The sequence below is a fragment of the Haliotis asinina genome, chromosome 1, assembly GCF_037392515.1.
Source record: "Haliotis asinina isolate JCU_RB_2024 chromosome 1, JCU_Hal_asi_v2, whole genome shotgun sequence".
NCBI lineage: Eukaryota > Metazoa > Mollusca > Gastropoda > Lepetellida > Haliotidae > Haliotis > Haliotis asinina.
In genome coordinates, this window is record NC_090280.1 from 35177095 (window position 1) to 35188957 (window position 11863).

An 11863-nucleotide genomic window follows, 5' to 3' on the forward strand; every position below is an offset into this window, starting at 1 on the left:
AGTGATGCTTGCTTTATTCTTCACTAGTCACACCTAAAGCGTTATAATCATCAAATCTTTATAACAGTATGCATATTGTTCTATATCCTGTGGGACCTGATCAAACGAGTTGCTCACTTTATGTACCTGTAGTGTCTTGTAGCTTTGTGTGAAGTACTACTTTCAGCTGGCGCTATGTGTCTTTACCCTCAAGTAAGTTCTACGGTTGAATTGCAACTTAGGTAAATAAAAGTTGGGTAGTATAACCAAAGTATCCCTTTAATAAGCATATTATGTAAAATTTGGACCGAGTAAGTGTTTTTAAATTAAAGCAATGAAGCCTTACAGGGAATTACAAGCACACGTCCAGGCCAGTGTTGCTACCAAAACTTTGGAGTTGTAAGTCTTTATTTAACTATTTATTCTGCAGTGCATACACTATATTGCCGGTGACCACTAGGCATATGAAAATACTGTTCCATTTAGTATGTTGTCAGATTTAATCCTTGTGATATGTACAATTACACATTCTCACCGAACTATAGATTCACTTACTTTCTGTTGGGTGGGATCCCATCCCGGATTCGAACCTACCTCTTCAGAGTAAGGCACCCCAATGAAAGCACACAAAGCGCCTTCTAACCCCCTCAGCCACCAACAGTACTAGAATCCGTACAATACCGAGAAAGTGTAATCCCACATATAGCAAGTGCTATATCGACAAAGTTACCCATATGGGATCACTTCTCAGTATATGTACACAAATACCATTCCATGACTCGTGATATACTACGGCTATGATCCAGCAGTCACTCGCTCGCGACGTTCTGTAAGTATATGTTCAATAAATAGTCATACATGCATGGTACCTTGCAATCGTGGAAAAACAAATCCATTACAGGCTAACTAAAATAACACTTAGTATGCATCCTTCTGCGTCATTCATTTCATGCGCTCACTTACACACATACATATATACACACCCACACATACTGATATATATTTGAGTACACATAAGTACGAATAACATATATTGACATAGACTTTAAAAATGTAAATATTGTCTTGGTTTTAGGTTAATACGGTACGTTATTTTGGCAAATGATGGAACTGATTAAAGAGGGCCCACGTCCTGGCATAGATTCTGCATATTAGTTATATATAATCATATTATACTTTCATATTACAAAGTGTGGGACATCGGGTATCAGAGTTTCCATGTGAGAACTCTGACACTTCATATCTTCGTTACCTGTAATTAACTTAACTGTATGCTGTGCTTACCTTCAAAATGTAGGTGTTACTGACACTTTGATGTCCTTGCGATATTGTATCTAAACAGGACTTGTTTGTTTCCATGACGATCCAACTGCAAGCTGCTTATTACCTTCGTAGATACCGCATCCCTAGCACATCACATTATGGAGTGTTGTCAGCTCCCACAAGGAGAAACAGTATCAGCAGCACAGCAACAAGAGCAGCTCCAGTCTTCAGCTGGTGAAGATGATCAAAGTCAAGGACCGCTATCTGCAACTACAAGTATACATGCTCCAGGCACATCAGCCTTGACACAACAGTCCCCAAGTGCAGTTTGTGCAATTCCTAAAGCAACACATCTACATGTACCGCGTACATCAGCCCTGAGACAAAAGTTCTCAAGTACTATTTGTGTTGCTCCGAAAACAACAAGTCTACAGGTCCTCGTAACACCATCCCTGACAAAATCATTCACGAGTACAGCCTGTATAATTCCTGAAAAGACAGGTCTACAGGTTCCGGGAACACCAGCCATGACACAGTCGTCAACAAGAACCACATTTGTTGTTCCGAAAACAACAAGCATGCGGATCCTAATAAGACCGTCCCTGACACAGGCGTCCTCAGGTACAGCGTGTGATGCTCCGAAAACAAGTCAACAGGTCCCAGGAACATCAGCCCAGACAAAATCATTCACAAGTACAGCCAGAGTAATTCCGAAAACAACAAGTCTGCAGGTCTTGGTAACACCATCCTTGACACAGGAGTCCTCATGTACCACTTGTGTTGCTCCGAAAACAACAAGTCAACAGGTCCCGGGAACATCAGCCCAGACAAATTCATTCACAAGTACAGCCAGAGTAATTCCGAAAACAACATGTCTGCAGGTCTTGGTAACACCATCCCTTACACAGACGTCCTCAAGTATCGCCTGTGTTGCTCCGAAAACAACAAGTCTACAGGCACCGGGAACACCGTCCTTGACACAATACACAAGTACCGCTTGTGCAGTTCCGAAGACAAATGCTTTACAGGTTACGGGAACGTCAACCTTGACACAAGTGTTAACAAGTACAACTTGTGTAATTTCAAAAACAAGTCTACGGATTCCGGGAACATTGTCCCTGATACACCCGTCCACAAGTACCACTCATGTACTTCCGAAAACAGCAAGCCTACAGGTTTCGCCAACACCAGACCTGAAACCAGCCTCCACCCATACTCTTCTACCCAGAATACCAGGATCTGTTGCAACAGAGGTAAAGTCTTCCGGGTTGCCTGTTGTAGCAGTGTCTGGTGGTTCTTCTACAGGTGAGCACTGTTTTATGATAAATGCTTCTGGGCCCACTTGCACAAAGCGATCTTAGGGCTACGACTATCTTAAGCCTATATTGGAGAATGGGAGTTACAATTATTGCAGCGCTAAGATCGCTTTGTGCAAGTGGGCTCAGGTCTTATGCAGTTTTGCAGGTAAGTGATGTACACACGCTAAATTAGGTTAAGTTATGGAATACCTTCAAAACGATATTTTCGAAATCAGGATGTTTTGTTAAAAGGTGGAGAAACTCATGGAATACCTCCAATAAGTTATTTTCAAAAAGAGGATTGTTTTAAAAGATGAAACTGGAACATACGTCAGTGTCCGGGTATGAAAACAAAGGATTAATGTATCGAGAGCATTTCTGAAGAGTGAGTGAGTATGCTTTGGTGTAACTTGTAGTAATATCACAACAATATCAACAGAAATGGACATCACAGATCTGAGCGAAATGAACCTGGATCATCGGCGTGACGAGCGAAATCTTTATTTTAAAAGCCACCCTATCTCCCCCATTTCGGCAGAAGTTAATTTCCCACATATAAGATCGTCTCTGTCATGTCCTCAGACAACACATAGAAGGAGTGGTATGCCAGATTTACAATATGCGCAGACGCATTTTTTTAAACAAAGACACTTCACTCAACACATTTAACAATAAAGGAGAGAAAGGTCTCCTGACGCTTGCAACGCCCTACTTTTTTACATGCCGTAGATATGCTGCTGGTGAATATTGTCCACCACTCGGTGCATGGTTCCCATTCTGTTATCAGCCGACTTTGGGACCAACACGTATAGTCACATAATGTCACCGACCAACTTTACACTTTAACTCTCAATGAACACAGTGCTGCCCTCGTTCACTCGGTCTTGGTGACCATATCACAGATCTTTGAAACGCTCTGCTTAGTGCTATCTAAGTCATTTCTTGAACAAATGTAACTAGTGAGTCACCTATTTTTTACAATATAGCTATGTGTAATTCACACATAGTGTTAGTACATGTACAAGTTTGGTACGTCATCGTCCACCAAACTCTCAATGAACAGAGTGCTGCCCGATCTTAGTGACCCTAAGTTTTGTAAAGCTCTGCTCAATCTGATATAAGCCATTTATGAACAAACGTAACTTGGGTGTCATCTAAAATAAAAACAGAATTAGTTCCATTGCTAAATATTAAAAGCCGTGAACGGCATGCAATTATGTACAGCTCATGAACAGTTTTAGTTCATGTTGATGTTATCAGAATCACTAACGAAATTCATGTGTGAAACGCATCTATGCCAGCTTCAGCCAAGTTGTTTCTGTTACAGTCACACAGTACAACCTTATACAAGTACAGCAGCACTTTGGAGATGTGACAGTGAAGGGAGGCAAGAATCTGAACATTGGCGGAACTCAGAATGTCAGTACAACCCCAACCAAACAGGAAGAAGAGGAGAAATCGCTGACTGCCACACAGAAGATCAGGAGTGAGTTATTTGACTGACAATTAGATTGTTCCTCTGGTGTTATACTATTATGTAACCACAGAAAAGTACAGTTTGCAAGCTGTCAAGATAGTAGTATAGGATCTCTCTCACTCTTACTTACTTGGGTGTGATATGTTAAGTTCTATCACTTTTACTCAGATTGTGTACATAGTTAAATGTGTTAAATGTGCCTTAATATGATTTCATAAAAAGTCGACAAAGGCTCAGTTCACAATACGTTTGAAACTGTTAAGTCAGTCATTCACTTGGCATATTGAAATTGGGATTTTGGAATAATATGCTAGAATCTGAAACTACACAGATTTTGTGTATAGTTAAATGTGTAAAATATGTGTTATTTCCACAGAAAGGACGGAATCCAGGATACAGTCGTGGACTAAAGACATGGTGGAGACAAAAGCCCTCAAGAAAGTGAAAGAGAAGCTCGACAGAGGTGCAACATGGGTGACAATTAAAGGAAGACCAGGAGAGGGGAAGTCCACAACAGCCTACATGGCTCTCAAAGACCAGTACAGTCAGGGGAGACAAGTGTACCAAGTGGTGTCACCAGCAGAGTTCAATGAGGTCATAATGGCCTGTTCGAATCCTGTCATTCTGTTGGATGACAAATTTGGAGATTTGGAATTTGACACAGGTGAGTGGGCTAAATGGAGACCAAGTCTACGACCTGTTATGGATCCTGATACGGTTCCAGAGAGGACAAAGGTTAATCCAACACAACTAAAACAAACAAGTCCCCCAAAGAGCAAAACTACCATTATCCTCGTAGGTCGTGACTATGTGCTGAAAGCTTCACTGGCAGACTTTGGGAAGGATGGCAGACTACATTTGTAGTCCTCAATACGTAGTGGAAGTTTCCTCACAGAGAGACTCTCATGAGCGAAGGAAGATATGGCGTGTTCATGCTCAAGCAAAACATATAGACTTTAAAGAGTCAGATGTTTCTCAGATATTTATCGCAGACTGTCCACACGGCTTCCCCCATGTCTGTAAACTGTTTGTCGCAGCATATGTAAAGAATTGGACGCACCTTCAAATGGAAATGTTTTTTCAAGCACCACTTGATTTCCTGAGACAGACCTTGGATAAATGTCTTCAAGATATCAGAAAGCGTTCACTGTTCATGGCTATGATTAGAAGAGATGGAAAGATTAGTGGGCAAGAACTGGAAGAGGATGACAGTCTAGGATATGAATGCATAGAAGCTGCTGATGATTTGGTTGGATCTTACCTGAAGAAGGAAGATGACACTTACATGTTTGATCATCCGTCTATATATGACAGTGTTTCCTTTATTCTCAGTACAAAACTGTCTAAGTTTGTCATCGAAAATTGTAGTTTGTCATTTCTCCATCAGCGACTTCGTCTTGCACCCGCCGGAGAAAGAGAGACTAACGTTGCTGGCGAGACAGGTATTGTTGCAAATATCTCGTGGACCTATGCTGGCCATTTAGCTATAAGATTTGCAAGTGAAATTAAAAAGAGCAATTTGCAGTATGTTTTATCACATCAGGCACTTTGTAATTCAGACTTTGTTGACTTGCTAATGGACTGCCTGCAGACCCAGTGTCACATGCATATAACTGATATTGTGAAACTAACTGATATCTCGTCAAAAGAGTCATTTTGTGAATTACTTCCCAGCAGTAAGTCACATCATCTCATCAAATATATTATGGAGAAAGAAAATGTGTCATTCACCCAAAGAGAAGAAAGGGACGTTTTTCTGGGTGTGTGCAAGAATGCTGCGTGGAGTGTACTGAAATACATCAGTAGGCATATGAAAATTGACGTGAGTGCTAGATACGGTCGGTATGAGATGACGCCGCTTATGTTAGCAGCAGTTACCAGGGACAGTGTGTTTGTTAACGAGATTATGTCTCTTGACCCGGACCTAAATGCAACAAACGCTGTCGATGAAACAGTGTTTGATTATCTTTGCAAATATGGGCTCACGGCAGCTCTGGAACATGCGATTGACAAGGGTTTAGACGTTAAAAGGTATTATGGACCATATGAACACCCCGTATACATTGCGATAAGGGAAGGCTACTTAGAGATAGTGAAACTGTTGGTTAACAGCGGTTCTGATATAGATAACCAGAAAGGTCTAAGATATGCTCTTCTGAAACGGAAGGAGAAAATCGTGCAGTTCTTTCTCAACAGAGGAGTAAAGGTTGACGCTTTTGCTGTCTGTACAGCATGTGAGGTCGGGGATGTGAATGTCGTCAAGATGTTGCTTGAGAGGGGTGCTACTGTGAACATGAAGTCATCTGATGGAAGTACTCCTCTTCTGAGCTCATGCAAAGGAAACCCTAAAGTTGTCTCGTATTTGCTGGAGAGTGGAGCCCGTGTGAACCAAGCTTCAAATGTTACAGGAAACACCCCACTTCATATAGCAGCAACAGGAGGATGGCAATCTGCAGAGTGTCTTGATGTGTTACTGGAGGCTGAGGCTGATGTTAATGTACAGAACAATATAGGTGACACGCCACTTCATAGAGCAGCAGGACAGGAATCTGGTGAGTGTATTAGTGTGTTACTGAAGGCTGAGGCTGATGTCAATGTACAGAATAATACAGGTGACACACCACTTCATACAGCAGCAGGGCGGGGATCTGGAAACGGTACTGATGTGTTACTGAAGGCTGGGGCACACGTCAATGTGCAGAATAATACAGGTGACACACCACTTCACAGAGCAGCAGGGCGGCGATTTACAGAGTGTGTTGATGTGTTACTGAAGGCTGGAGCTGCTGTCAATGTACAGAATAACACAGGTGACACACCACTTCATAGAGCAGCAGGACGGGGATCTGGAAACGGTACTGATGTGTTACTGAAGGCTGGAGCTGCTGTCAATGTGCAGAATAATACAGGTGACATACCACTTCACAGAGCAGCAGGACAGAAATCTGGAAACGGTACTGATGTGTTACTGAAGGCTGGGGCACACGTCAGTGTGCAGAATAATACAGGTGACATACCACTTCATATAGCAGCAGGACAGAAATCTGGAAACGGTACTAATGTGTTACTGAAGGCTGGGGCACACGTTAATGTACAGAATAATACAGGTGACACACCACTTCACAGAGCAGCAGGGCGGCGATTTACAGAGTGTGTTGATGTGTTACTGAAGGCTGGAGCTGCTGTCAATGTACAGAATAACACAGGTGACACACCACTTCATAGAGCAGCAGGGCGGGGATCTGGAAACGGTACTGATGTGTTACTGAAGGCTGGGGCACACGTCAATGTGCAGAATAATACAGGTGACACACCACTTCACAGAGCAGCAGGGCGGCGATTTACAGAGTGTGTTGATGTGTTACTGAAGGCTGGAGCTGCTGTCAATGTACAGAATAACACAGGTGACACACCACTTCATAGAGCAGCAGGACGGGGATCTGGAAACGGTACTGATGTGTTACTGAAGGCTGGAGCTGCTGTCAATGTGCAGAATAATACAGGTGACATACCACTTCACAGAGCAGCAGGACAGAAATCTGGAAACGGTACTGATGTGTTACTGAAGGCTGGGGCACACGTCAGTGTGCAGAATAATACAGGTGACATACCACTTCATATAGCAGCAGGACAGAAATCTGGAAACGGTACTAATGTGTTACTGAAGGCTGGGGCACACGTTAATGTACAGAATAATACAGGTGACACACCACTTCACAGAGCAGCAGGGCGGCGATTTACAGAGTGTGTTGATGTGTTACTGAAGGCTGGAGCTGCTGTCAATGTACAGAATAACACAGGTGACACACCACTTCATGGAGCAGCAGGGCGGGGATCTGGAAACGGTACTGATGTGTTACTGAAGGCTGGGGCACACGTCAATGTGCAGAATAATACAGGTGACACACCACTTCACAGAGCAGCAGGACAGAAATCTGCAGAGTGTGTTAATGTGTTACTGAAGGCTGGAACTTATGTCAATGTACAGAATAACACAGGTGACACACCACTTCATGTAGCAGCAGGACGGGGATCTGGAAACGGTACTGATGTGTTATTGAAGGCTGGGGCACACGTCAATGTACAGAATAATACAGGTGACACACCACTTCACAGAGCAGCAGGGTGGCGATTTACAGAGTGCCTTAATGTGTTACTGAAGGTCGGAACAGCGGTTAATGTACAGAATAATACAGGTGACACACCACTTCATGTAGCAGCAGGACAGGAATCTGCAGAGTGTGTCGATGTGTTACTGAAGGCTGGAGCTGCTGTCAATGTACAGAATAACACAGGTGACACACCACTTCATGTAGCAGCAGGACGGGGATCTGGAAACGGTACTGATGTGTTATTGAAGGCTGGGGCACACGTCAATGTGCAGAATAATACAGGTGACACACCACTTCATGTAGCAGCAGGACAGGAATCTGCAGAGTGTGTCGATGTGTTACTGAAGGCTGGAGCTGCTGTCAATGTACAGAATAATGCAGGTGACACACCACTTCATGTAGCAGCAGGACAGGAATCTGGAAACGGTACTGATGTGTTACTGAAGGCTGAGGCACACGTTAATGTACAGAATAATACAGGTGACACACCACTTCACAGAGCAGCAGGGCGGCGATTTACAGAGTGTGTTGATGTGTTACTGAAGGCTGGAGCTGCTGTCAATGTACAGAATAACACAGGTGACACACCACTTCATAGAGCAGCAGGGCGGGGATCTGGAAACGGTACTGATGTGTTACTGAAGGCTGGGGCACACGTCAATGTGCAGAATAATACAGGTGACACACCACTTCACAGAGCAGCAGGGCGGCGATTTACAGAGTGTGTTGATGTGTTACTGAAGGCTGGAGCTGCTGTCAATGTACAGAATAACACAGGTGACACACCACTTCATAGAGCAGCAGGACGGGGATCTGGAAACGGTACTGATGTGTTACTGAAGGCTGGAGCTGCTGTCAATGTGCAGAATAATACAGGTGACATACCACTTCACAGAGCAGCAGGACAGAAATCTGGAAACGGTACTGATGTGTTACTGAAGGCTGGGGCACACGTCAGTGTGCAGAATAATACAGGTGACATACCACTTCATATAGCAGCAGGACAGAAATCTGGAAACGGTACTGATGTGTTACTGAAGGCTGGGGCACACGTTAATGTACAGAATAATACAGGTGACACACCACTTCACAGAGCAGCAGGGCGGCGATTTACAGAGTGTGTTGATGTGTTACTGAAGGCTGGAGCTGCTGTCAATGTACAGAATAACACAGGTGACACACCACTTCATGGAGCAGCAGGGCGGGGATCTGGAAACGGTACTGATGTGTTACTGAAGGCTGGGGCACACGTCAATGTGCAGAATAATACAGGTGACACACCACTTCACAGAGCAGCAGGACAGAAATCTGCAGAGTGTGTTAATGTGTTACTGAAGGCTGGAGCTGCTGTCAATGTACAGAATAATACAGGTGACACACCACTTCATGTAGCAGCAGGACAGGAATCTGCAGAGTGTGTCGATGTGTTACTGAAGGCTGGAGCTGCTGTCAATGTACAGAATAACACAGGTGACACACCACTTCATGTAGCAGCAGGACGGGGATCTGGAAACGGTACTGATGTGTTATTGAAGGCTGGGGCACACGTCAATGTGCAGAATAATACAGGTGACACACCACTTCATGTAGCAGCAGGACAGAAATCTGCAGAGTGTGTTAATGTGTTACTGAAGGCTGGAGCTAATGTCAATGTACAGAATAATACAGGTGACACACCACTTCATGTAGCAGCAGGACAGGAATCTGCAGAGTGTGTCGATGTGTTACTGAAGGCTGGAGCTGCTGTCAATGTACAGAATAACACAGGTGACACACCACTTCATGTAGCAGCAGGACGGGGATCTGGAAACGGTACTGATGTGTTATTGAAGGCTGGGGCACACGTCAATGTGCAGAATAATACAGGTGACACACCACTTCATGTAGCAGCAGGACAGGAATCTGCAGAGTGTGTCGATGTGTTACTGAAGGCTGGAGCTGCTGTCAATGTACAGAATAACACAGGTGACACACCACTTCATATAGCAGCAGGACAGGAATCTGGAAACGGTACTGATGTGTTACTGAAGGCTGGGGCACACGTTAATGTACAGAATAATACAGGTGACACACCACTTCACAGAGCAGCAGGGCGGCGATTTACAGAGTGTGTTGATGTGTTACTGAAGGCTGGAGCTGCTGTCAATGTACAGAATAACACAGGTGACACACCACTTCATAGAGCAGCAGGACGGGGATCTGGAAACGGTACTGATGTGTTACTGAAGGCTGGGGCACACGTCAATGTGCAGAATAATACAGGTGACATACCACTTCATATAGCAGCAGGACAGAAATCTGGAAACGGTACTGATGTGTTACTGAAGGCTGGGGCACACGTTAATGTACAGAATAACACAGGTGACACACCACTTCACAGAGCAGCAGGGCGGCGATTTACAGAGTGTGTTGATGTGTTACTGAAGGCTGGAGCTGCTGTCAATGTACAGAATAACACAGGTGACACACCACTTCATAGAGCAGCAGGGCGGGGATCTGGAAACGGTACTGATGTGTTACTGAAGGGTGGGGCACACGTTAATGTACAGAATAATACAGGTGACACACCACTTCACAGAGCAGCAGGGCGGCGATTTACAGAGTGTGTTGATGTGTTACTGAAGGCTGGAGCTGCTGTCAATGTACAGAATAATACAGGTGACACACCACTTCATAGAGCAGCAGGGCGGGGATCTGGAAACGGTACTGATGTGTTACTGAAGGCTGGGGCACACGTTAATGTACAGAATAATACAGGTGACACACCACTTCACAGAGCAGCAGGGCGGCGATTTACAGAGTGTGTTGATGTGTTACTGAAGGCTGGAGCTGATGTTAAAGTAATGGATAATACAGGTGACATACCACTCTGGCCCTCGAATACACTCATTGTTGTTAGACGGTTACTGGAGGCTAGAGCTGGTATTAATATTCAGAACAATACTGGTGACACGTCACTTCATAACGCAGCAGGGCAGGGAAAATCTACAGGTCATACGCTATATCATAAAGCAGCAGAACAGTGTTCTAGGGAGTTGGTGGATATGTTACTGGAGGCTGGAGCTTCAGTCAATATTCAGAACAATACAGGTGACACACCACTTCATAAAGCGGCAGGACAGTGTTCTAAAGAGTTGGTGGGCATGTTACTGAAGGCTGGAGCTGATGTCAATTTACAGAATAATACAGGTGACACCCCACATCAACAAGCAACATTGTAGGGATCTACAAAATGAGCTGATGTGTTTCTGATTACTGGAGCCGAAGTGAAAATGCGTTTATGTGTTTCTGATTCCTTCAGCTGATGTTAGTGTACGGAATAATACAGGTGACACACCACCTCATAAAGCAACAGCATTGTGGGGATCTGCAGAGTGCGTTAATGTGCTACTGAAGAACGGAGCAGTGATTAATGTACAACATAATACGTAGGTGTATATATTCATGCAGTGGCATATATATCGTTGGAATAGTTATGCACATTTTAAAAGTCACAGTACAAACGTATGTCTAGAATGTGCACTGGAGTAGTAGAATGTGCACTGGAGCAGTAGAATGTGCACTGGAGCAGTAGAATGTGCACTGGAGCTGTAGAATGTGCACTGAAGTAGTAGAATGTGCACTGGAGTAGTAGAATGTGCACTATCAGTAGGAGCAGATAACTGTTCAAGGTCTGACATATGTGTACAAAAAATTGAATATGGTGCTCACGAATATCTTGGTAATATTTGCAC

The 11863-nt window shown here is 44.0% G+C and overlaps 1 pseudogene; it reads left to right on the plus strand.

Moving 5' to 3' along the window:
• Positions 1-1385: 1385 nt before the first annotated feature.
• On the plus strand, positions 1386-11350 carry LOC137272060 (ankyrin repeat domain-containing protein 17-like; annotated as a pseudogene).
• Positions 11351-11863: the final 513 nt, after the last annotated feature.